At 46.1% G+C, this 27,555-nt stretch overlaps 2 protein-coding genes across 6 annotated transcripts in view; one reads left to right on the plus strand and one right to left on the minus strand.

Annotated features, from left to right (window-relative positions):
* STK32C (serine/threonine kinase 32C) overlaps window positions 1-27,555 on the minus strand; it is a 407,303-nt gene that overhangs the window by 304,280 nt on the left and 75,468 nt on the right. The gene's annotated exons all lie outside the window — the stretch shown is intronic.
* The window catches only part of LRRC27 (leucine rich repeat containing 27), a 321,234-nt gene that overhangs the window by 83,472 nt on the left and 210,207 nt on the right, over window positions 1-27,555 (plus strand). For 2 of the 4 annotated variants that reach the window (XM_073546396.1, XM_073546393.1), the window contains exons 2-4: window positions 6,987-7,205; window positions 7,568-8,268; window positions 8,477-8,546. The gene's annotated coding sequence lies outside the window, so the exon portion shown is untranslated. The remainder of the gene's footprint in view (window positions 1-6,986; window positions 7,206-7,567; window positions 8,269-8,476; window positions 8,547-27,555) is intronic. The other 2 variants (XM_073546395.1, XM_073546394.1) reach the window with 1 other exon arrangement.

The following is a 27,555-nucleotide window of genomic DNA, read 5'->3' on the forward strand; positions in this document are numbered from 1 at the left end:
TACCTACAGACTTTATAATGTATTTTAATTATGCATGCTGCATTGAACTCTGCATATGATTTAACTATGGCAGCTGAGTAAACCATTGTTAAATCACTGAGTCATAAGGAAATCTCATTAAGTGTAGTTATTATTTCATTAAGTAACATTTCCGATAACTGCAAAATGGTACACGAGATAAAACTGGTATATTCGGATTAAAGGGTTAGGGTTGGTGGATCCATCACAAGTCACCTCCATTATGTAAATTTATAAGGTTAGGATACATCTGGCAACTATCAGTGGCTTAACTAAAGTCAGATGGGTTCCAGTGAAAAATCTGGACCTCTCCTCGCCCCCGCATGTTGGTCAGAGGTATGGGCCCTTCTAGCGTTGTAAATCCTGTAAGGACATACGAGTTGCCCCCTCTCCATTATGTGAATGTGCCCCACTCTGGGATCCTTCCTGTTTTATATTTCCCCCATCCTGGGCTCATGCTAGTATATATGTTCCCCATCCTGATATATGTTCCCCATCCTAAGCCCATCCTGGTATACTTATTCGCCATCTTGAATAAATATGTTCCCAATCCTGATATTTATGTTCTCCATCATAAGCTCATCCTTGCATATATCTCCCCCATCCTGGGCCCATCCTGATATATACTGTATGTTCCCCATCCTAAGCCCATCCTGGGATATATGTTCCCCATCCTGGTATATATATGTCTCCCATCATGAACACATCTTGGTATATACACACGTGGTCAAAATTGTTGGTAGCCCTCGTTTAATGACAAAAAATCCCACAATGGTCACAGAAATAACTTGAATCTGACAAAAGTAATAACTAAAAAAATCTCTGATAATGAACAAATGAAAGTCAGACTTTGCTTTTCAACCATGCTTCAACAGAATTTAAAAAAAAAATAAAACTCACGAAATAGGCCTGGACAGTAATGATGGTAGCCTCAACTTAATATTTTGTTGCACAACCTTTTGAGGCAATCACTGCAAATGATTCCAGCATCTGTCAATGAGACGTCTGCACCTCTCGACAGGTATTTTGGCCCACTCATCCAGAGCAAACTGCTCCAGTTGTCTCATGTTTGAAGATTGCCTTTTCCAGACGGCATGCTTCAGCTCTTTCCAAAGATGCTCAATAGGATTTAGGTCAGGGCTCATAGAAGGCCACTTCAGAATAGTCCAATGTTTTCCTCTTAGCCATTCTTGGGTGTTTTTAGCTGTGTGTTTTGGGTCATTATCCTGTTGCAAGACCCATGACCTGCAACTGAGACCAAGCTTTCTGACACTGGACAGCACATTTCTCTCTAGAATTCCTTGATAGTTTTGAGATTTAATTGTACCCTGCATGCACAGATTCTAGACACCCTGTGCCAGATGCAGTAAAGCAGCCCCAGAACATAACAGAGCCTCCTCCATGTTTCACTGTAGGGACGGTGTTCTTTTCTTGATATGCTTCATTTTTACATCTGTGAACAGAGAGCTGATGTGCCTTGCCAAAAAGTTCCATTTTTGTCTCATCTGTCCATAGGACATTCTTCCAGAAGCTTTGTGGCTTGTCAACATGTAGTTTGGAAAATTCCAGTCTGTTTTTTTATGATTTTTTTTCAACATTGATGTCCTCCTTAGTCGTCTCCCATGAAGTCCACTTTGGCTCATACAATGACAGATGGTGCAATCTAACACTGATGTTCCTTGAGTTTGACGTTCACCTTTAATCTGTTTAGAACTTTTTCTGGGCTCTTTTGTTACCATTTTTATTATCCGTCTCTTTGATTTGTCATCAATTTTCCTCCTGCGGCCACATTCAGGGAGGTTGGCTACAGTCCCATGGATCTTAAATTTGTGAATAATATGTGCAACTGTAGTCACAGGAACATCAAGCTGCTTGGAGATGGTCTTACAACTTTTACCTTTAACACGTTTGTCTATAATTTTCTTTCTAATCTCCTGAGACAACTCTTTCCTTCGCTTCCTCTGGTCCATGTTGAGTGTGATACACACCATGTCACCAAACAGCACAGTGAGTATCTGTAGCCCTCTATACAGGCCACTCACTGGTTCCAAGATTGTAGACACCTGTGATGCTAATTAGTGGACACACCGTGATTTAAGATGTCCCTTTTGTCACATTATTTTTAGGGGTACCATCATTTCTGACCAGGCCTATTTCATGAGTTTTATTTTTAAAAAATTCTGTGGAAGCATGGTTGAAAAGCAATGTCTGACTTTCATTTGTTCATTTTCATAGATTTTTGATTTATTACTTTTGTCAGATTCAAGTTATTTCTGTCACTATTGTGGGTTTTTCTGTCATTAAATGAGGGGTACCAACAATTTTGACCACGTGTGTGTGTCATATCACAAAGCAGAAGAAAATCCAGCTCAACGTATTTGTGAACAAACTTCTTTCTTTGTTCACTGAAAGTGCTCAGTAGAGGTTAAAACAGAATCAGCTATGTAAGTTACATGGTATGCATTTCAGGTGACTGCGCACAGTTAATTATGATGTTGGACATCAAGAGGGCGGCATCAGCGGGCTCCCCACCCAAACGGGTACGGTTGCAAACTCTACAACCACGATCGTTATACCCCTCACAGCTATAAAAAAAATATGCAAAAAGCATGCTGACTAGAGATGAGCCGATTGTTTAGCAGGAACTTGGTCCAGCGGCCACATCAGTGTTCCGTTGCCACCGGATGGAGTCCTGTGAGCCGCCTTCTACCAGCATTCTCGATGCCCACTGCAACTCAGGATTGTAACACCAAGCAACAATGATGTTGTGCTGGGGATTCCAGCAAGTAGGAGGCAGTTCAAAGGGCTTCCATACTGTGATCTGATCTTGGAACACTGATTTGGCCACTGAACCAAGATCCATAAATATATTCATTCATTTCTGGTGCAGATATTAAAGAAGTTGTTCGGTGACAAACATTTATAAATACTGGACAGTGCACTTGCACAGCTTTTTGAAGATTGCAATTGTTGCACTGATAGACTCAACAAATGATTGTGAATGTGATCTTGCAGATATTTAGCAAGGTTGGATCACTGCCAACTGTCAGGTGACAAGGTCACCATATTCACGCCGATTAATTTTTGCGCGGTTTGCGAGTGAGCTTTGTCATCTTATTCACTGCCTATGCAGAGTGCAACAAGCTTAACTCAGCTGCTCCACTCTGCATAGACAGTAACTGAGATGACAAAGGCTCCATTGCTCTCTCCCACAGTTTCCACTTCTCTTTTAACATGTAATTTTGCGAAAAGAGAAATAAAGAGCTGTGAGGGCAATTGTCTCGGATTTAAAAAATGTCCCTTTTTATTAGGCATTAAGTTTTATTTACTTTTTCTAACCCTAACTCGGGGTAAAATTATGTTCAAATTGATTAGGGCTAGGACCTGGGTTAGGGGTTAGGCTAGAGTTAATGGTAGGACCAGGGAGAACAATGGTTAGGGTTAGGGTTAGGACTAAAGAGAGGCATGGTACTACAATTAGAAATTGTGTTAGGCTAATAAATAGCAACACAAACGAGAAAAAATATTAACAATGTATAACTTTATTTTTTAAATTTTATGTCTGATAGTCCACAGATTTTGGTACACTGAGAACCAATGTGCCTCATAGGATCCTGTAAGGCATATCTTTAGGCTGCTGGGCATGTTTCCTTGGTAAAGACCATAAAAACTTTGCACAAAATTAAATAGCCCACATTTCTGGAACTTTTTGGCAGATTTAAAAAAAAAAAAAAATTCTCAGGAATAAGTTGGGGATAAAATAAAAGCAAAAAATGGCCACTTTTCCCAAAGTGACAGGTCCTCTCTAAGTTAAGACTAGTGCATGAAACGCTTGTCTTCGTAAACTCCCCACAAACTATATAAATATACCATAATTCCATATATACATAATTTTTTACTCCCAGTTTAAATGTGTTTCACTATGATTACAGTGTTTTATTCCTTCATAGAGGAATTATTTAAATCAGAATGGTATAAAGCCGCAGAGCAGTGGGATATTGTTATCCCCACAAGGATTACACTCGGAATATAAGGTGTAATTTTTCCTCATAGTCCTTGGAATGGTGCAGCTCATGCTGGCTAATAATCAGCATCATATTTAGGATGGAAAGTGGATAGAACATTTCTAGCAGTTAATACCATGACATGTAAAACTTTTTAGTTCTCCATATGCTGAGAACCATGAATTACAGGCTAAGGCCTCTTTCACACATCCGTTTTGCGCTGTCAGGCGAGATCCGGCTTTTTTTTGTAAAACCGGATCCGGCGAAATGCAATGCCGGATCCGGTTTTTCCCCATTGACTTGTATTAGCGCCGGATCGCGCCGGATGGCATTGCGGTTCGTCCGTTTTTTGCCGGATCCGGCTATTTGTCTCATTCTGGCGTCTGGAAAAAGCGGCTACTGTAACGTTTATTGTCTCCGGCGAAAAAGCCGGAAGCGCCAGATCCGACGCTTCCAGCTTTTTGCCACAGTGAAAGTCTATGGGCGCCGGAATGCCCCGGACCCAGAAAAAGACGGATCCAGCCACCGGATCCATTTTTTTAAGTCTGCGCATGCTCAGATCCAATTGGCCTGCCTCCAGGAAACAGATATAACCTGCTAGACGGATCCGGCAGAAAAACGTATCTGTTTCTACAGTTCTCCAAAATTTACGCCGGATCCGTTTTTTCTAAAGATAGCCGGATCCTGCCTGACGGCAAAAAACTGATGTGTGAAAGTAACCTTAACCTTCTGGATGTGTAGTTGGGAATCACCTATGTTTCCTTAGTCTATGGAGGAAAAATGAATGAAGACAAATTATAAAATCCTGCAAAAAGCTCAAGACAACTGGTCTCCAGTCCTGTCTTCTTCACTGGAAGATGGATATGTGTTATAGCACAGTTTTGGCCATGCTCAAGTTGCTTTTTTATCTTTTTAGAATGTTTTGTACAAAAAAAAAATTCTATTACTGTCTCATTTCAGACAATTCTGATCATCAGTCTGATCCATGCTGTCAGGATCCTGACAGCGCCGGCGTGCAGCCTCCGCTGAGCAGGGACTCACCCGCACTGTAGGGGGCCCGGGGTCAGGTACAGCCGGAAAGTATAGATGCACAGGACCTGTCGACGCTGAAGTTAGCAAGCAGTCACAGGACCTAAGGACCTATTCAGGAGGGAGGTCAGACAAAGCCGAGGGTCATACACAGCACAGGCAAAGAAGGTACAGAGTCAGCAAACCAGAGATGTAAACCGTTTCAGAGCAGGGTCAGAATACCAGGCAGACGGACAATGATTGGCGTGACGCACGGACAGAGCAGGGTCGGGCACACTCAGATAGGAGTATAAGCAACAGGGGACGGCTCTCCCCTGAAGCTATAAAAACCCTCCCCAGATCCAAAGAGAGGCTCTCAGAGTTAACTCCTTCACCACCTACCCAAAACACACCATGACACATAACCAGACGGGCCGCATGTCTCCCGAACCAGGAGTGGCAGCCTCATAGAAGTATATGAAGCTGTCACGCTGGGGTAGGGAGATGCATTGCCTCTGTAATTTCGTACCATCTTCGGTATTTGCTGGGACTGTTCTATTTGTTATTTGCCTGATTTGTGGTTCAATAAAGTATTGCCACACTGTTTTAGCCTCACCCTGTGTTATCTGAGTAGCTGTACACCCACAGTAAAAGAGCGGGTGTTCGTTGGGCTGATCCCTGGTACATGCAGTCTTGGCTAGAAGACTAGAGCACCCACTGACCTCCCCGTGTCTCCACAACATGGTTTGGAAGAACTTGAGTAGTTACACAGAGCTCTAACCTCAACCCCATCCAACACATTTAGGATTAACCAGATCGGAGATAGGGAGCCCGACATCTCCTCCAACAACAGGATCTGACCTCACAATTGTGTCTCTTTAGTTGTATATGAAGAAAAACATGTCACTAGTCATATTGAGGATTTTTTCAGGAAACTGCTTTCTAGTTAAAGGGGTAATATCAGATTTAGAAATTATCCTCTGTGCATGGAATAGTGGATAACTTCCCAATCATTGGTGGTCTGACCACTGGAACCATCAACATTGTTGAGAAATGGGGTTCAGAAGACGCAGTGAGAATGGATCAGTGGTTGACCATGCTCACTGCCGCTCCATTCATTAATGAAGCCGCAGTACTCGGCGGTCCTTCCACACTCTCAGATGAATGAATGGAACAGCAGCGTGCAGTGTCGACCACTGTTTTTCGGCACTCCCATATAAATGAATGGAGCAGCAGTACGCAGTGTAGATCACTGCTCAATTCACACAAGTTCTTCAGACCCCTGGTTCTCGGGATTGGGGGGGGGAGGTCCCAAACGTTGATCTCCCAGTGATTGGGACATTATCCCCTATCTCAAAGACAGGCGAGAATTTCCAAACTTCAGAATACCCCTTTAACTAGGAGGCTTTTGCCTGTTAAAAAAGCAATATTTTTCATGGGAATACACCTTTAAGTTCCCTAAGATTGGATTCTCATACATGGCATTTTGGACTGTATTAGTTTTCACTTTTTTAATTTTAATGTTACTTTAAAGTGTGTAGTAAAATATAGAGAATATTTTTCAGTTTCTGGCATTTTTATTGGGTTGTGGCATTTTCTATAATTCATTATTCTCTATATAAGATGTTTGTTTCAGTACTTTTATCATCGACATCTTTATAGAAAAACTTACATACAAAATGTTACAAGATAAGAAACTCCAAGAAAGTACATGTAAAAAATGGCCAAAAATTGGTTAAGAAATAATCTTTCTACAAGCATGTTTTTGGTTGCAAAAAAAAAAAAAATTAAAATTTTCAGCAATCCTAACATCGCCTTCTTTATAGGCAGCGAGAGCGATTATATATATATAACATGTCAGCAAAAAAAACAAAGAAAAAAGCTCAACTACCTCTTGTGAACAGATACTGGAGAGATAAACAAGATTTCTAATGGTTTTTATTTTGTCCTCTCAAGGCTCATTAGCACAGATGCTTGGATGGTGAAACAAGATAAAGCTGAAGATGAACACACAAGCCAAGAACGAGAACATAATGTTAATATGGAGAGTTTAGTAATTTTGCCCACACAGCACAATACGAAAAAAAAGCTTATAAAATACATTCTTGGAAAAAAAGCGTAACATTTCAATTAAAGGATCATCAACATCCAAATAAAACAGCGAAAATAGAAACAGTTGAGTGTTTTACTTTAAATTCTTGGATCAGAAAATTCTTAGAAATTATTCTTATGAAGTGTTTATCATTGTTATAATTCTGAATTATTATAATTATTATTATGGCAATTCACCAACAAGCAATTTTTATGATGCCACTTTTTAATTAGTTTTGCAACTGGTTTTATGCTACTGTTGTAGTCAATTTGAACAACCTGTTTCTATAGTATTAATTTTGGGGCTTTTCCATATACAGTGGCATGTAAAAGTTTAGACACTTCGGTCAAAATTACTGTTATTGTAAATAGTTAAGCAAGTTGAAAATTAAACGATCTCCAAAAGGGCTAAAGTTAAAGATGACACATTTCCTTTAAAATTTTAGGTAAAATATATATAAACACACACAGATAATACTCACGCTAAGAATCAATAGAACAAGGATTAAATGGACATCAAAGGAAGAAACCAAATGGATTTTTGAACTGGACACTTTGAAGCCAAAGGGACTCAATAACAAAGTGGAATTATTTGCTTTTGACTAATTAACTAATTAATTAACTAATTTATTAATGTTGAGCCAAGGCTATTTAAACCCACTATTGCAGGAGGAGCCGACCCTGATGAAGGAATCCGTTGCCATTCCGAAACGCATTGGATTTGGCTCCTGCAGCACTCCATGGCTCTCTGGGTATCACGTGACTGCCTCGCGCGTCACATGACCCGAAACGTCATCAAGGTCCTATCAGGCTCACCTAAGCGCTCACCACGCATGCCTGCTTCCACCGCCACGGCTGACGAGGGGTCTGCCACTTGCTTCTTCTGCCAGGTCCTACTGGCGTCTACCACATCCACCTGCCTCTGTGATCTACAGCTGTATCACCGGCCGGGATAGCGCTTCTGGACTTGTATCTGCAAACTAACAGCCGAGAATCTCCTAAAGTATATGCCATCATCATTTATCTAACGGCGTCTAAAGTCCTCTAACTATTCAGATGGTCACCTACTGGGACTAAGCTGAAAACTGCTTTAACTGCATATTCCCTCTGACAGAGACCATTGGAGTCACCTAATACCCTCTGATAGGTAATTAAGGGTTACTTCTCGGGTTATTTATTTTTATAAAAGCACTACACTTCTAGTGACCTGTAAATTATGCACTTTACTTTTATTATCACTGCGTGGATACTATTCTAAGTAGTTCTTACTCTATTGGAGTGCATTCCTGACACTGCTGTCTCTAGTCAGTGTCCTAAATTCACTATTTTTTAACCGGTTTCCTTTTTTCCTCTAGTTTGATCTACTGCATTATCCTTCAAACTGTACATATCTACCATCATATGAGTCATCTCCACATATAACAGGTATTTATTACTAACCCTTGTTATACTGATTCTTAGCAAGAGTATTATCTGTGTGTACCCATTTTACTCTTTCCCATGTGGTTTGGGAACTTACTTGCAGCTGAATCAATTATCATACACTAGCGCCGAGTTGTGTTTTACAAAATATATATATATATACACACACATTGTCATGTTTTATATTACATTATTTATTAAAAGATATGGTTTTGGGCATAAAAATGTAAAAAAAATTGCAACTGTTTGCATTTTTTTATGCAATTAAACCAGATACTCGCAATGCACAGAAGAGTTAATATATTACATTTTTTATTTGCAACACCATCATTTTTCAAAAGGCCTTTTATTTTGTTATGATGTTAGAAATCTTAAAAGTTAAGCATCAATTTTTCTACAAAATTTCTAAAACCTGTTTTTTAGAGAACCACCTCATTTTTAGAGTAACTTTGAGGGACCTATAGGTCGGAAAACCCCCAAACCAATTTAACAAACGGCACCTCTGAAGATATATAAATAAAATTCAGAAATTTTGGTTAATTAGTGCTTCACAGGAATTAACGCAAAGTGTAAGGAAAAAAAATAAAAAATTACATTCTTTTCCAGTAAAATGTTCTTTTTGGTCTATTCTTTTTATTCTTACCCAAGGTTATAAGGAAAAATCCTATAATTTATTAAGCAATTTTTCCCAAAGGCAGCAATACCCCACATGTGGTCAGAAACAATTGTTTGGGTATACGGCAGGGAAGGAGCGCTATTTGTCTTGACCTCACTTTGGAAACTACACACTGTAAAGATTTTTATAACAGTGTACTATGAAAATGAAAAATTGCACGTTTTACTACTAAAGTATTGCTTTGCCTCTACATTTTTTATTTTCACAAGGTGGAATAGGAAAGAAAATAAACCAACACTTTGATCATAGCAATATCTCATATGTGATCGGAAATGACTGGTTGGGAATGTGGTAGGACTCGGAAGGGAAGGTATGCACAATTTCGGCTGGAATAGACTGTGGACGCCTTGTCACATAGGCAGAGCCCCTGAGGTGCCATAAAGGCAGAGATGCCCAAAACGTGATCTCATTTTTTAAATTACTCCCGTAAGGAATTTATTTATAGGTGTACTGAGCATTTTGTATTTTGAACCCAAAGGTGCTTCACTTAAAAAAGTAGTTTTTTTTTTTACAATAAGTTGTTGCTTTAGCCCCAAATTTTTCATTTCTACAAGGATTGCAAAAATAAAAAATGCACAATTTGTAAAACAAATTATCCTGGGTATGCAGGTAACTCCATATATGATCAGAAACTTCCATGGGAGCATGGCAGGGCTCGAAATATAAGGAGTGATACTTGAGTTTTGGAGTGTAGACTTTCATAGAGTAGTTTGCTGGTGCCGCTTGCAGAGCCCCAAGTGTTTTCAAATAGCGGAAATCCTCACAAGTGAGTCCACCGTGCAAATGACATCAAACTGTGATTTAATCTAGACTAGTAGTAACTGGTAATGAGCGAACATGCTCAGAAAAAGTGATGCCTAACAAACAGGCAATCCCTGCATGTGCTGGAGTTGTCGAACAGCCGCGAGACATGCAACCGCGGGGACTCGAACACAGTATTAGAGCAGATCGGAGATATTTCATTAGCACTCGAGCATACTCGGATAGCACCTTTTCCGAGCACCCCTGCTTATCACTAGTAGTGACCATTTTGACCATTTTGGTGTTTTCCAGAAATAAACACCAAGTTAGCGTTTCACAGTGAAAGTTGCAAATATGGCTGCTTAGTGCCCAGTACATTGTGCCCAGCTTGTATCTAGAGAGACACACAAATCGTAAATAGTTAATTGGCTTCTTCTCGCTACAGCAATGTCATATATGTGGATTGTAACAAAGAATAAAAACTGTTCAACTCATCTTGGTCCTAAGGATTCTTCATTACAGCAGCGCTTTTAGTCCCCTACATTTTTACTGCCATAGATGCCATAGATGTAGATTGGGCACACTGCGGGGCAGAATGAAGGGGGCATTTGATTTTCCAGCCCTTAAGCTAGTAGTAATGTGGAAATCCCTTATTTTCCTATTAACAAATGACGGACTGAGTGGGAGGTTATTTTTGGGGGAGTGAGCTAAAGTTTTTATTGGTACCATTTTGGGATACATACATTTTTTTTGATCAGGTATCAGGTTTAGCAATAGTATTCCTACAATATAATACCTCTGGGGGTCTGGAGGAACTTAGTGGCCAATACCCAATGTTTATGGGTTACAGGCATAATATTTGGAATGGGGCCCAGCAGTTGAGAGGAGGATTGTGGATGCTACAAGGGTAGACATAAATGTTGTATTTAGAACCATCATATAATTTCTTGGACGCCACTGGTGATCATGTTGGAGCAGGATCCCTATTCAGCATTTCCCCATAGGACCCCATGGTTACTTGCTTTTCTAGTGCACACAATCAAGTGTTTTGTGCCTTGCTATGATAACATATTTTCCGTATAATGTAGAATGATATATAACTATTTCTTACAGTTTGGGTTAGTGGTGCTTTTTGTCATGAGTCCCTATGGCTTCCAAAGAACCATTGTTGCTGAATCCAACTAGGGAACAGTTTCAGGAGGAGAACAGCCAGGAGCACCACACACTACAAACAGCAGCTAAAACAATAACGTCCCCACAGTCACAATCTGCTAACTTATGATTAGCGTTTATCGTGAACTACACAGAGACAGATTTTTCTGTTCTGTATTTTGCAAAGATTAAAAAAAGACAAAAAAGACTTACTAAATATTTTCAGAAGTAAATAGAAATGTTTCATCTTGATAACGGCAGTATAAATCCATGTAATCAGAACGTGTCTTCTTGATGAACACAGAGGTAAATGCACAAAAAAGTAAACTGTTTTTGCCACGTTTTGCAACCAAAGTGATGTACCGAGCAAGTTTCACATAAACCAACCCCTATTTTCCAATAGTAGAAAATCTGATCTCTATTCCTCTAAGTGTGGGAAGAATTAAAACATAATTAATGACACAACATAATAAAAAAAAAATAGGGCAAAGACAGCACAAAACCAAGGCTGACAAAAAAGCCCTTTTCAGATTGAAAACGTAGTGGCACTGGCGTAACTGAAGTCCAATGGGCCTTGGTGTAAAATTTGGACCTGGGCCTCCACCTGCATATTGGTCAGATTTATGGGCCCATATAGTGTTCTAGATCCTGTACAGACAAGTGTGTTCACCCCCCATGTAATAATGTCCCCCATCCTGGCCCTTCCTATAATAATGTCCCCCATCCTGGTATAATACTCCCAGCCCAGACCTGTTCCAGTAATAATGGTCCTCCATTTTGCTACTCTTCTCCAACACATTTAAAAAAAAAAAAAATATTCTCCTTACCTTCCCCTGCTCTCACAATGTGTGGAACCCTCTTCTACAAACTTCTGTGTGCTCACTACGGGCGGCGCATGATGTCACTTCCATGCGCTGCCCATGACGGGCACACCGATGTCAGCTGCCGGCAACTGAAGCAGATCCAGTTGAAATGGGCTTTGGCATCAGTGGGCCCCTTCCGCTCATGGTTGCACTAATGGCGACCACAATTGGTACGCATTTGCGCAATGGCAATCAAACGATCATCTTCTTGGATACGTTTTTTAAAGCTCTTTTTACAGTTACCAATAATCCATCTAACTAAAATTAAGCGAATCTTTCAACATTCTAATTAGCCAGCTTCACTGAAATTTCCCAAAACATTTGATTTGTGGCTGTTACACCGCTCCGCCATACTCACCCAGCCTCCGCTCCCACGCCGCAGTCGCCCTCCGCTCCCACGCCGCAGCCTCTCTCCACCCGATGGCCGCGGCGGTCACCTGAGACAGGCCCGCGACCGATGCCTTCCCTGCATGCTATGCACATGCGCCATAGGCCGTGGCCGCGCCTCCTTCCTGCTTCTTATGCTCCGGCTGTGCCCTGACCCGGAAGCACCTTTGGACCAATGGCTGACCAGACGGGGCCATATCAGGCCGCTTCCCCCTGAGGAAGGCGCCTGATTGTTGTGTTTCCTGACACTCTGGCCTCGCTCCATCGTGCACACTCTGCTCCTGCAGTTCCAGTCTCGGCTGCTCCTCACAGCAGCTTCTCAGTCCTGCTACCAGTGTTCCTGTCATCCTACTCCAGTCCTGCCTTGTGTTCCTGCCGTCCTACTCCAGTCCTGCCTTCAGTGTTCCGGTCGTCCTACTCCAGTCCTGCCATGTGTTCCTGCCGTCCTACTCCAGTGCTGCCTTCAGTGTTCCTGTCGTCCTACTCCAGTCCTGCCTTCAGTGTTCCTGCCGTCCTACTCCAGTCATGCCTTCAGTGTTCCTGCCGTCCTACTCCAGTCCTGCCTTCAGTGTTCCCGCCGTCCTACTCCAGTCCTGCCTTCAGTGCTCCTGCCATCCTGCTCCAGTCTCAGTCTTACTCCGGTCCATCCTGAGCCGCCCCTCTCGGTACCGGCTACCGTGGTACTCGAACCCCTGGGCCTGCTCCTAACGGTCCCTGTATAGGGGTCGGTTCCAACTGGCAGCTCGCCCGGGGTCCCTCGGTGCCACGGTCCAGAGGGTCCACTCTCGGAGTTTCCCGCTCCAGACCATCTGCGCTAACAGTACGATCAGGCCATTGGCTCCGCCAGTACTACGGCTGCTACCCAGAAAGAGTTGCTATTCCTACGGGAGAATCAGGGGCGCATTATGTCAGTCATGAAGTCGATGGACACCCGTTTGTCGGCCTTACAGGTGGCCGATCCTGGAAATGCCACTCAGCTGGCCAGTCTCCAACAGGAGCTGGGTCAGCAGCAAGATACTCAAACCCACATTTTGTCCTACATGGCCTCCTTTGATAGTCGCTTGTCGGCCCTCCAGGCTGCCACTGCAGTGCCGACTCCTCCCCCTGCGTCTACTGCTCCTCCCACGCTCCGCCTCGCTAAGCCGCCTCGTTTCACCGGGGATCCCAAGCTCTGTAGGGGGTTCTTAAATCAGTGTAGTCTCCACTTTGAATGGCTGCCGCAGCAATATCCCTCGGACCGTGCCAAAGTGGCCTTCATCATGTCCCATCTGGAGGGAGAGGCCCTGTCTTGGGTAAACCCGCTGTGGGAACGTGACGACCCGGTCGTTTCGAGTCCCCCGGTTTTCCTGGATACGTTTCGTAAGGTTTTCGATGAGCCGGGTAGGTTAGCCTCTCTCACTGAGTCACTCTTTAACTTACACGAGGGCTCTCTCACGGTCGGACAGTACGTTATTCGCTTTCGCACTATTTCCTCCGAGCTCGGCTGGAATAACGCAGCTTTGGTGGGGGCATTCTGGCGCGGTCTTTCAAGTAAAATAAAGGATGAACTCGCAGGTCGAGATACCCCGTCCACCTTAGAGGATCTTATATCGCTGGCTACCCGCATTGACCTGCGCTTCCTGGAGCACGCTCGGGAGTCAGCGAGAGACAGGCGCTCCTCCAGGTCAGTTTCTCCTTTCACCCAGTCTGCCAGCTCCCGTTCAGTCGGATCCTCTTCCCTCTCTTCGGGTGAGCCCATGCAGATAGATCATCTCTGGTTGGCCGAGTTACGTCAGAGAGAAAGACGGGCACAAGGTCTGTGCCTCTATTGCGGTCATTCGTCACACTATATCCGCACCTGTCCTAAGAGACAGGGAAACGACTCCACCTAGGTCAGGTAAGGCCGGTTTCACACTAGCGCATTTTCAACGCGCGCACTGCCGGGGGTAGCTCCGCCCCCGATCCGGCTCTCTGCCCGGCGTGCCCGCCCCTTCCTTGTAGCGCCGCCTCCTAGCGGACAGCGGCGCCTGCGATCGGCGCACCCTATCTTTAGCATAGGGTGCGCCGATCGTGCGCAGGCCGTGCGCTAGTTGCGCTTTGACCTGCGCTGCGCACTTTTGACGGTGCGCCGTGCGCGCCAAAATCAAACTTTTCGGATTTTGGCGCGCACGGCGCACCGTCAAAAGTGCGCAGCGCAGGTCAAAGCGCAACTAGCGCACGGCCTGCGCACGATCGGCGCACCCTATGCTAAAGATAGGGTGCGCCGATCGCAGGCGCCGCTGTCCGCTAGGAGGCGGCGCTACAAGGAAGGGGCGGGCACGCCGGGCAGAGAGCCGGATCGGGGGCGGAGCTACCCCCGGCCGTGCGCGCGTTGAAAATGCGCTAGTGTGAAACCGGCCTAAGAGAGGCCTTCCTAGTTGATGATGATTCCTCTCAACCCCTTACGATTTCTGTGCTTTTGGTTTCAGGAGGGAGGCGTGGTTCCGAGGTGGCCTACGTGGATTCGGGCTCAGCGGGTAACTTCATTCGGCCGGAAGAGGTAGACAAATACCAAATTCCTGTAGTCACTCTATCTAACCTAATTCAGATTGCCACCGTGGATGGCAAACCGCTACAGGTGACCGTCACCTTGGTCACTGAAGAGGTGGAGTTGCAAATCGGAGCCTTACATCGAGAGAGGATAGCCTTTTACGTTTTACCTAAGCTCTCTCACGCCATTCTACTCGGTCTTCCATGGTTAAGGACTCATCAGCCTGTTCTCGACTGGTCTTCTGGGGAGATACTCCGCTGGGGGCACCCGTGCCAAGCTCGCTGCCTGACTCCTGTCCGCCAGGCTGCCGCTCCACGGTCACCTCCAGACCTCCCGGGTCTTCCTCCAGCTTACAGCTCCTACGCCGATGTTTTTGATAAGAAGGAAGCGGAGGTCCTCCTTCCACACCGGCCGTTTGACTGCCCAATTGAACTTGTTTCCGGTTCAACCCCTCCAAGGGGCAGAATCTACCCTCTGTCTCCCGCAGAGACCACCGCCATGTCCGAGTACGTCCGAGAGAACCTCGCCAAAGGTTTTATACGGAAACCCTCTTCGCCCGCGGGAGCCGGGTTCTTCTTCGTCAAAAAGAAGGACGGAACTCTACGGCCATGCATTGACTATAGGGGCTTGAATGAGATTACCATCAAGAACAGGTACCCTCTTCCACTCATTCCGGAACTGTTTGACCGTCTCAGAGGGGCCCGGGTCTTTACCAAGCTGGACCTCAGAGGAGCCTACAATCTGGTCCGTATCCGTGCAGGTGACGAGTGGAAGACCGCTTTCAACACTCGAGATGGCCATTACGAGTACCTGGTCATGCCCTTCGGTCTTTGCAAAGCTCCTGCAGTCTTTCAAGAGTTCGTCAATGAGATCTTCCGGGATCTCTTGTACTCCTATGTGGTCGTGTACTTATACGACATCCTCGTCTTTTCGCCGGACCTCTCGTCCCACAGAAAGAGTGTCTGCCTGGTGCTTCAGCGTCTTCGGGAGAACCGTCTGTATGCGAAGATCGAGAAATGTCTCTTCGAACAGACCTCTCTGCCATTCCTGGGATACATTATCTCCGACGCTGGTCTAAGGATGGATCCCGAGAAGTTGTCTGCCATCCTCAAATGGCCTCGCCCCGTCGGATTAAAGGCGATACAACGATTCCTCGGGTTCGCCAACTATTACCGGCAATTTGTCTCCTACTTCTCCGCGGTCACAAGACCCATTTCTGTGCTCACCTGTAAAGGGTCTACTTCCAAGGATTGGTCTCCTGAGGCAGAGGAGGCCTTTCTGACCCTAAAACGGGCTTTCTCCACGGCTGCGGTCCTGAGAGCGATCGACCTTTTGTACTCGAGGTGGATGCTTCCTCGACTGGTGCCGGGGCGGTGCTGTCCCAGAGAACCGCCTCTGGTCGCCTGCACCCTTGTGGCTTCTTCTCGAAGGCCTTTTCTCCATCCGAGTGTAGCTACTCGATCGGTGACCGGGAACTTTTGGCCATCAAGTTGGCCTTGGAGGAATGGCACCACCTCCTGGAAGGAGCTGTCCATCCTTTTGTCATCTTCTCGGACCACAAGAATCTGGCCTATCTCCAGTCTGCCCAGAGACTAAACCCTCGCCAGGCCAGATGGTCTTTATTTTTTGCCTGATTTGATTTCGAGCTCCGATTCCATCCTGGCAACAAGAATTCCAAAGCCAACGCCCTGTCCAGGGTCTTCCAGCCACACGACTCCACGGAGGAACCATCGCATATCATTGATCTCACTAGGATCATCACCGTGGCTCCGGTGAACTGGCTTACTCCTCCACCTGGCAAGACGCTTGTGCCAGAGAATCTCAAGCGAAAGGTTCTTCTATGGGGGCACTCCTCCAAACTGGCCGGCCATGCCGGAACTAAGAAGACCCTTGACCTTATCAAGCGTCACTACTGGTGGCCCTCACTTCGCCAAGATGTACTCGACTTTGTGGCTTCTTGTCCATCCTGTGCAAAAAACAAAGTGCCACGGAGATCTCCGTCCTGCTTGTTGCTTTTGTTGCCTGTCCCTACGGTTCCTTGGGAGAACATCGCCATGGATTTCATCACCGACCTACCCTGCTCTGCGGGCTGCTCTGTCATTCTGGTGGTGGTGGATCGTTTTTCCAAGATGGCTCACTTCATCCCTCTGCCCGGTCTTCCCTCAGCGCCAGAGCTGGCCGAAATCTTCATTCATCAAGTCTTCAGGCTTCATGGACTACCTCGACGCATTGTGTCTGACCGAGGGGTTCAGTTTACCTCCAAGTTCTGGCGTTTGCTTTGTAAGCTCATGAACGTTTCCCTCGACATCTCCTCTGCCTACCATCCACAGTCCAACGGACAAGTAGAGCGTACCAACCAGACGCTTATGGGATACTTACGTCACTTCTCTAACGCCCACCAGAACGATTGGGTCAACTTACTCCCCTGGGCAGAGTTCGCTTATAACAACCATGCTGGTGAGTCTTCGGCCAAGTCTCCGTTTTTCATTGTTTTTGGCAGACATCCTGGTGTTCCTCTTCCGATAACTCCTGCCTCTGAGGTACCCGCGGCCAATGCCTTGTCCTCGGAATTTTCTAAGATTTGGGCTGAGACCAACACATCACTCAAGAGATCCGCTGATCAGATGAAGAACTATGCAGACAAAAAGTGGTTGGATTCTCCTTCGTATCGTGTTGGCGACAAGGTCTGGCTCTCCTCCAAATTCGTCCGATTAAAACTGCCCTCCTACAAGTTGGGTCCACGCTACATCGGTCCGTTTGAAATTCTGGGACATATTAACGAAGTCGCCTACAAATTGAGGTTGCCTGCTTCGCTCCAGATCCCGAACACCTTTCACGTCTCTCTCCTGAAGCCTGTGGTGCTGAATCGTTTCCATTCCTCGCTTGATCTTGGTCCTCAGCCGGTGGGTGCCGACGACGTTTTTGAAGTGCAGGACATCCTCGCTGTGAAAAGGGTTAGAGGTAGGACTTTCTTTCTCGTTGATTGGAAGGGCTTTGGTCCTGAGGAGAGATCCTGGGAGCCTCGGGAGAATATTAATGCTCCCCGTATCCTCAAGAGGTTTCTTGTTAACCTCCGGGGGGCGGCTTAGGGGAGGGGGTACTGTTACACCGCTCCGCCATACTCACCCGGCCTCCGCTCCCACGCCGCAGTCGCCCTCCGCTCCCACGCCGCAGCCTCTCTCCACCCGACGGCCGCGGCGGTCACCTGAGACTGGCCCGCGACCGATGCCTTCCCTGCATGCTATGCGCATGCGCCATAGGCCGCGGCCGCGCCTCCTTCCTGCTTCTTATGCTCTGGCTGTGCCCTGACCAGGAAGCACCTTTGGACCAATGGCTGACCAGACGGGGCCATATCAGGCCGCTTCCCCCTGAGGGAGGAGCCTGATCGTTGTGTTTCCTGACACTCTGGCCTCGCTCCATCGTGCACACTCTGCTCCTGCAGTTCCAGTCTCGGCTGCTCCTCACAGCAGCTTCTCAGTCCTGCTACCAGTGTTCCTGTCGTTCTACTCCAGTCCTGCCTTGTGTTCCCGCCGTCCTACTCCAGTCCTGCCTTCAGTGTTCCTGTCGTCCTACTCCAGTCCTGCCTTCAGTGTTCCTGCCGTCCTACTCCAGTCCTGCCTTCAGTGTTCCTGCCGTCCTACTCCAGTCCTGCCATCAGTGTTCCCGCCGTCCTACTCCAGTCCTGCCTTCAGTGCTCCTGCCGTCCTGCTCCAGTCTCAGTCTTACTCCGGTCCATCCTGAGCCGCCCCTCTCGGTACCGGCTACCGTGGTACTCGAACCCCTGGGCCTGCTCCTAACTGTCCCTGTATAGGGGTCGGTTCCACCTGGCAGCTCGCCCGGGGTCCCTCGGTGCCACGGACCAGAGGGTCCACTCTCGGAGTTTCCCGCTCCAGACCACCCGCGCTAACAGTGGCAAATAAATTTACGCAAATCTCAATATTGGAAAGCTTGTAATTGCTCAGAAAATACATGTGGGGGTAAGAGAGAGCGGAACCCACTGACCATAAGAGCTTACGCTCTACAGGAGAGAGAGGAATCCACTGACTATAAGAGCTTACACTCTACAGGAGAGAGAGGAACCTACTGACCATAAGAGCTAACACTCTATAGGAGAGAGAGAAACCCCGCTGACCATAAGAGCTTACACTCTACAGGAGAGAGAGGAACATACTGACCATAAGAGCTTACACTCTACAGGAGAGAGAGAGGAACCTACTGACCATGAGAGCTTACACTCTACAGGAGAGAGAGAACTCCACTGACCATAAGAGTTTATAAGCTATGTGAGAGAGAGATGATCCTGCTGACCATAAGAGCTTACATTATACAGGATAGAGAGGACCTGCTGATCATAAGGACTTTTATACTCTACAGAATAAAGAGACTTTCCCAGTGACACTGGAGATGGATAATGACTGCCGTATAAACTGTGCTGCGCTGATTCAACAGTGTGGGAAATGGTGCCATGCAAGGTTTTTTTGTCAACTGTGAATTGCATATTAAAGTGTTTGAATTCGCGTGAAACCGAAAATTTCAGTAAATTCAAACTCAAACTCGATCCTCCACAGATCGATCAGTTTGTCTCTAATTCAAACAATAACGGCCCATTGTTCACGATAATTGCGTAATGTGAACGGGTCAGTCAATTGAGCGATGTGTCCAAAAACGCTCATTCATCGCGTATGAAATTATTTAGGCAAAAATGAAAAAAAAATCTCGTTCCACTTTAGAAAATTGCGTAATATAAATGGAGATTACTCAACAATTTGATTGCCAAAAAGGAGAAATAGAAATTGAAGTCCTAATCATAGGGTTGATCCCGTTCCAAGGAAATAAATCGCTCATTAGCAGTTGGAGCATTGGAATGAGTACATATGAGTGATTAGTAACATGTTTCACTTCACTAATTTGATTAAATTTTCCATGTACTTTAAAGCATTTAAATAATATTTGCAAAATGTATATTTATAAAGAAATACTATAGCTGAGAGGGAATTGAGAAGCTTTGTTTTGTTTTTTTTGTACTAGATCATTTTCTTGTCTGATTTGAATTCTAGTTACTTCTCTTTTAAATATTTATTTGAACAATTGTTATAATTTTAATTCCACAGTTTTTAGGTTTTTATTAAGCGTTCTTCTCAGATGTATATTTGCCTCTCCAATTTCAGTATGTGGCAAGAAGACAAGTCTACATAAGATGTGTGCACATGCTGAACAATGCCTTTACTTTACCAACTGTCAAGAGCAGAAGCAAAACATCAGAGATATCAAAGTGTCCGGGGACGTCCCATCATTTACTGGATTGTTTGATTTATTAATTATTGAAGCAATGTCTAAACATCTGCATAACATTTTCAGGCACATGAGATGTTTTGATCGCTTTCTATTCCGATTTTTGGGAGGTGGCATGAACAAAAATCAGCAATTCAGGAATTGTTTTTTGGTGTGTTTTTTTTTTACCGTTATGTGTGTGGTAGAAGTGATAAGGCAGCTTTATTCTTTGGGTTAGTACGATTACAGCGATACCCCATTTATATATTTTTTTATGTTTTGGTGCTTTTACACAAAAACTTTTATTAAAACTTTTGGCATCGCTGTATAATGAGAGCTATAACTTTTTTTAATTTTCCGCTGATAGAGCTTTATAGTGGCTTGTTTTTTGCAGGACAAGAAAATGTTTTCATTGGTACCATTTTTATTTACATTCATCTTTTTGATTACGTTTTATTGCACTTTTTGTTCCACGGTATGATGATAAAGCATAGTTTTTGCACCTTTTTTTTGTGGTGTTCACTGAAGGGGTTAACTAGTGGGACAGTTTTATAGGTCTGGTCATTCCGGATGTGACAATACCAAATATGTGTACTAATTTTTGTTTTTTTTTTTTTCCATAAATAAATGTTTTTATTCTATTAATATTTTTTTTGTTCTTTATTTGGGGATTTTTTAAAAAATATTTTTGCACTTTTTAATAAAGAAACTACCAGTGAGCGATTTCTGATCGGAATGTTTATAACTCATTTATTTCTCTTTTTTCTGAACTCCTTTCAGTTGATTTATGATCACAGACCACATCAAAGCTGAATGTTAAGAGAGATAAAAAAAATTGCACTGTTTGGCTTTTACAGACTATTTAATAAAATCCAATTGCAAAAATTATTTTTGGCCTCATATATGTGCATTTAAGTACAAATAAAAGTGTCCCCAAAGGTGGACAACTTCTTTAACTATTTCCTTGCTCAGTTTTTATTACACATCAATGCTTAGTTGCATTTTTGTGACAAGATAGATGGAAATTCTCATAATTTAATAGAACTCAAATAAACTTACAAACTATCTGGTAACATATGCTACAGGAGATGAAAACTATTATATAGAAGAAGTAGTGTTGTGGCCCCTGGCACTGAATTAGATTCCTGTTTTTATATTTTCCAATCTTTGAAGTGATCGAAGAAAATCTTATTAATCGCTAAGGGCAACAACAATCTCATCGGAGATTCAATCATACAGGTCAGAGGACACACAAGTGCATCCACTGAAGTACAATATTTAGTGACTATTACACCCAATCAATGCCTTAATACCGAGTAGAGCAAATAAAAATGACACAAACCAAACTGAAAAACTAGACCATGTAGATATGCAATAAATGTCTAAGGTAAGATTATTATTTGAGTTTCATACAGAATTGTTAGGCCGGGATCACACTACCGTGTGTGATGCGAGAAACTCACGCGAGTTTCTCACATCAACACCCGGCACTGCCGCCGGCACTCGGGACCCGAGCTGCGGCTGCATAGAAATACATGCAGCTGCAGCTCTGGTTCTGAATGCCGGCGGCAGTGCCGGGTGTTGATGCGAGAGACTCGTGTGAGTTTCTCGCATCACACACAGTAGTATGATCCCGGCCTTAAAAAGAGTTTATTCAAGACTAGACATTTTTTAAACTATTGGCCGAAGAACTAACAAGCAGGTAGGTGTTACCTATTTGCCTGTTGTGCCTGGTGCTGATCTCTGTAGGTACAGATCGGTCACAGACCCCTCCTGCCAGCGATTTAGCGGTTTCTGCTGATGTCACATTGTCAGAGCAGCGGCTTCTTTTCTGCTCTGCTCTGTTGACAGGGTGTGACTACCGACAGCATGCTCATTGGCAGCCAGCTCCCCATTGCATAACTGCAGGGTGTAATGGCGGAGGGTATGGATACACTGCATCACTGGCCGGGCTTACCCTGGAGGGGCTTAACTAAGTGACCACCTGGTCTTCACTAGAGCATCTGGTGGTGATGATAGGCTTTGGCCATTTGGGTAGTCACCAGGTGCCACTCCAGGGTAGTCCTTGGACCTGCAGCAGTTGACCTAGGCACAACACAAGGTACAGAGGGCAAAGACAGAGATGTGGTCAGACAGTCTGAGGTTGGGGCGGACAGCACAGGTTCAAAATAAGAAGTTGGGTCATCAGTAGCAGAGAGGTCATTCAAGACAAAGAAATCTAGCCACATCGGTAACAGGAGAGACAAAACTATAATGCATCTTGACAGGATACAAGAGACGCACTGCAACTAGGAACCTAAGTTCACTCAAAGGTGTGGAGGGAGGAGCTGCCTAATATTTCCCCTGCTGGCAGGGATAGGCCAGGGAAGCAAAACTCTGAACGCAGAGGGTTAACTTCCTGCATTGTCCTGCTGCGCCTTCCTATAGACTGGTGGAAACAGCAGGAAGATGCAGCAGTGCTCAGAGTGCTGCGAGAGACAACTTTGAAAGATGGGCTGACACAGGCTGGAGCCGAGCAGCGAACACGGTGAGTAAGACAGTGCCAACTGATTGCGAGTCACCAGTGTGAAAGTAGCTCCCTTATGTCCACTCCTTTTTGGCCACAATGAAGGAGAAACATTTCAAGAATGGTAGTGGTGCAGATGTTCTTCGCAGGCTCCCAAGATTCTCCTCAGGACCAACACCTTCTAACTGACCAAATAGAAGGTACTCCCCTGAACCTTCTTAGAGTCCAGAATGTCCTTAACTTTAAAACATCTGAAGGACCGTCAGGAACAGAAGTAGAGCCAGAAGTATGGATTTTAGTGCAGCAATTCAGGGCCACTGCTTTCAGGAGAGAAACATGGAAAAAATTTGGAATCCATAGGTTCACCAGGAGCTGAAGACTGTAATTCACTGGATTGACTTGTCTGAAAATTTTGAAGGGCCCAAGGCATCAAATGGCAAACTTATAGTAAGGTACCTTCAGGTGAATATTCTGGGAAGATAACCATACTTTATTTGCCAGTTGGAAATGAGGTGGAGAACTTCTCTTCTCCTCTGCATGAGACTTCATCAGTCTTAAGGAGGAAGGCCCGAGTTTGCTGCCAAATCTGGAAGAATTTGACATATGAGAAATCAGCTGTACTCCAGAGCAAGCAGACATAGGAGAGGGCACTTGAGGATGCTGGGAGTACACAACGAAAAATGGAGATGCTCCTGAAAAATTCCCTAATGTGGTTGTTGTAGGAAAACTTCGCCCAGGGAAGTAATTGCACTCAATCATCCTGACAGATGAAGATAAAGTAGTGTAGGTAGTTTTCGACAACCTGATTGACCCATTCCACTTGCCCATCGGTCTGAGGATGGTACGTGGAAGCGAAATCCAGCTGGACATTCAGCAGCTAGCAAAGAGCTCTCCAAAATTTTGATGAGAACTGGACCCAACAGAGACAATGTTGAGAGGAAGACCATGGAAATTAAACATGCTGAAAGAACTGTGTAGCAAGCTTGGGAGCAGAGGGAAGACTGACCAGGGGAATGAAGTGAGCCATCTTAGAGAAACGATCCACCACAACCCAGATGGTGTTGTAAACCTCAGAGAGCAGGTCCATAATGAAATCCAAGACAATGTGTTGCCAGGGGTTGGAACGAACTGGGACAAGTTGAAGGAGACCAGCAGGCTTATTCCTGGGGAACTTGTTTCTGGCTCGCTGCAGAGAGGCGATTACAAAGTCCCAAACATTCTTGGTCACCAAGGGCCACCAGAAGCGGTGAGCAATCAGCTCAGTAGATTTACGCATGCTCACATGGCCGGCCAGCTTGAATTCATGTCCGCAGGACAGAATTCTCCTATCAGTAGGAACAAAGATAATATAACTATTATTTAAGTGACTACTTGGTCTTCACTAGAGCCTCTGATAGTGAGGCTAGGCATGGGCCATTAGAGTAGTCACCAGGTGCCATTCCAGGGCAGCATTGGACCGAAGGGCCAGAGATACAAAATGAGGTACAGAGGGCAAAGACAGAGATAAGGTCAGACAGTCTGAGGTTGGTGCTGGCAGCACAGCTTCAATATACGAATCAGGGATCAGGAGAGGAGAGGTCAGGCAAAACAAGGAAAACCAGTTGGGTTGGTAACAGGAAAGACAAAACTATAACGCATTTTGACTGGATGCTAAATAAAACTAGGAAGAGACACGGGGAGGAGCAGAGTTGTGAAAGCAGTGAGTAAGACAGTGCAGACTAACCGTTTTGAGCCATGGCATGACACTGGGTCCCAGCTGTAAAACAGCATGATGTCGGCAGTCATGTTTTGTTGACAGAGCAGCCTGAAAGAGGAAGAGCTGATCTGTTGATGTTGATTCATTCATAGGCAGTAGCTGTCAATGACTGATCTGTGCCAGCGCCCGATTGTACAGGCAGCTAGTCAGCAACTACCTGCTTGTTAGTTTATAAGCCTGTAGTGAGGAGGACCCCCGCAGAGTGTCCGGGCCGGAACCAAGGGGACCGCCATCCGAGTTCCTAAGGAAACAGTACCTGGGGAGCAGAGGAAGAGAGTGGACTGCTGAGAGTGACCGGACAGCAAGGGGAGGGGCGAGTATAAAAGGGACAGGGAGCGTGCAAAGGAGTCAGTTGGTGATACGTCAGACATGGAGCATGAGGGGGTGTGAGCGAATGAGAAGGACTCAGACAGTTGAGATAGGAGACCAGCAGCAGAGGGTAGATACGCAGTGGCCCTCAGGAGAGAGGCGCCGAGATTACCAACAGGGGACTGCCTCTTCACCCCAATCCTGGGTCACGACCTGCCCCCGGTCACCCTCGGCCGTTACCGCTGAGCCCGAGCCCACCGCGGTCTGTCCGCTGCCTCTCCCGGTTGCTGCCGTCCCACTTCAGCCTGCGGTTGTGGCCTGCCCACTGCCACCCACGGATGCTGCCGTGTCACTTCAGCCCGTGGTTGCAGCCTGTCTATCACAGCCGCCTTCACCCCGCTGCAATCGGCAGTTGGGGCCTGTTCCTCAGCAACAGAGACACTCTGCACACAGCCCCAGGCTGTGCGCGTCGCCAGTAAACCGCGACTCTTAAAGACTGTGACACAATCCTGCTTGGGGACAGGAGTCCCATTGAACTCACTAACAAGCGCAACCCCGCTGTTACTACAGGGGGTTACTTCATCTCAGGACTCCATCGGGGCCTGTTGTGCCCCAACTCCTCCTGGGCGCTGGGGCGCCCGAAGACTACTCCAAATCTTCAGCAGCTGGGCCTAGCGGCTGCGACGTCAAAGCAGCCTCATCAAAGACATCAAAGCAGCCTCATGAAAGACGCCAAAACAGTCTCATCAAAGACGCCAAAGCAGCTTCATCAGCAACGCAGCTCGAACAGAGACGCTGAGGAACGTCAGGACGGATAAGTGACATTATAGAGTATAAGGACCCGTGGACGGCCATACCGCGGCCCCATAGTCACCGGCCTCGGCCGGGTTAGTCGTGTTCTTTTCAACTAGTGTTTGGTTGTATTGAGTCCCTGCGAGGACAACTGTTGTTACCCCTTTTTGATTACTTAGTATAGCCCTAGCGGCTTCAATTTATAAAAGTTTGCTTTCCAAAGTTCAAACAGTCTTGCGTCTCATCACTGCATCCTGCAAACCTGCAGTTACCTACATTTGGCGTAGTCGGCAGGATGCAGTCTCCGAGCGCGGACAACAACGCCCCAGACCAGGGCAGGGTCGTGAACTCAACAGCTGACGAGGGCCCTCATTCCAGCATTTCATTGGGGGCTATGCTGAGCAACCTGCCTAGGTTTTCCAGCTCCAATACCATGCTATGGAGCTGGACAGAGCGAATGCGGGGGCTTTTTCAAATGCATCCAATGACTCCTGACCTGGAAGCAGAAGTAGCTCTCATGGCATTAGACGGGAGGCTCGGAATTCAGTGATGTTGAAACCCTCGGGACACCGCAACACTTTTGATAAGGTTTTGCAGATTTTAGAACAGACCCATGGGGACCCAACTAATGTGGGAGAGTTAAGAACCCAGTTGTTCAGTCGGATGCAGGGGGAGGGGGAGACCATCACCCAGTATATGAATGTTCTCCAAGAGTTACACACGACCATCGAAAGAAAGGACGGCGTAGGGGTAGGACCTGTTGACATTACACTATGCGACCTGTTGGTGACTGGACTGCGGGACCCGTTGATAAAGCAGGCATTGCGGGAGCAGATTAGAATGAATCCACGTATAGACTTTTCTGAGGTGGGAAGTCAAGCACGTGCTCGAGAACAGGAGCAGGGAATGGCAGTCCCCGTGTGGAAGGTCTGGAGTGTGAAGGCTTCCCTGAACGCAGTTGCGGAGCCTCAATGGGTGGAGGAAATGAAGCAGGAGTTGAAGAACATCCAGGGCGAGTTGGCTGAAGTGAAAAGAAGGACTGAGTCTGGGACTGGACGGCCTAGTTTCAACTCTGGTCCCTGGGGATCCCGCCGTACCCGGGGTGGACAGACTTCGTAGACCCAGTGCTATGAGTGCGGGGAGCCGGGCCACTTTGCCTGAGAGTGTCCGCGGCGTGGGAGATACCCACCCCGGTGGCCATTAAACTAGAGGGCTCCGGGCTGGTGGGATGCCGCTTGGAACCAAAAACCACGATTAGGGGTGGTGGAAGTCCCGAAGATTTGGTCGCAAAGTGTCCGGTGGTATGGGCAGAAGTCGAGGGCCGTGCCGTCCTCTGGTGCCTGGTGGATACAGGGTCACAAGTAACAACTATGCCTGCAACTTATTTCCGGCAGAATTTCCCCGAGGCAGTGAGACCCCAGTAGGGGCCCGTGATCAGACTGGTATCTGGCAATCAACTACCGGTCCCTGTTGCCGGGGTGGTGTGGGTACAGGTGACGCTGTGCGGTAAATTCCTCAGCCGCAGAGGAGTGGTTCTGACCCACGGAGAAACTGATAAACAGCACCCAGTCATTCTGGGCATGAACATACTGCAGGAGTTTGGCAACCTGCTCCTCAATGATCCCACGCATGAGACCTTGAAACAGTGGGGTTCCCACAGGGCACAAGGACAGGTATTCCAGCAGTTGGTGCGGGAAGCACGAGTCCTCCAGGAATGCCAGGAGGGCGAGGCCCTGGGTAAAGTCATTGCGCCAGTGGCTCCCCTGCTTGTACTGCCCCCTGGACAGACAGTGGTTGCCCTGCCTGTCAGGACTCTAGTGTCAGGACCCTGTCAGCGTCGGCAAACTGCCACGCAGAGCAGGGTGACTTACCCACACTATGGGAGAGCGCGGGGTCCAATACTGTAGTAATGGTTCAAGCAGACAGGACCTGCGGCACTGAAAATAGTAAGGAGTCCCAAGACCTACGATCATGTGACTGCAGGGGGTGGGGCTTAGCATCCTACTGCTGCAGATGATGTAATGTACCTACTGTAGGGAAACTGTTGTAG

Source organism: Dendrobates tinctorius, unplaced genomic scaffold (genome assembly GCF_039654945.1).
Source record: "Dendrobates tinctorius isolate UK_male_01 unplaced genomic scaffold, ASM3965494v1 ptg000147l, whole genome shotgun sequence".
Taxonomy (NCBI): domain Eukaryota; kingdom Metazoa; phylum Chordata; class Amphibia; order Anura; family Dendrobatidae; genus Dendrobates; species Dendrobates tinctorius.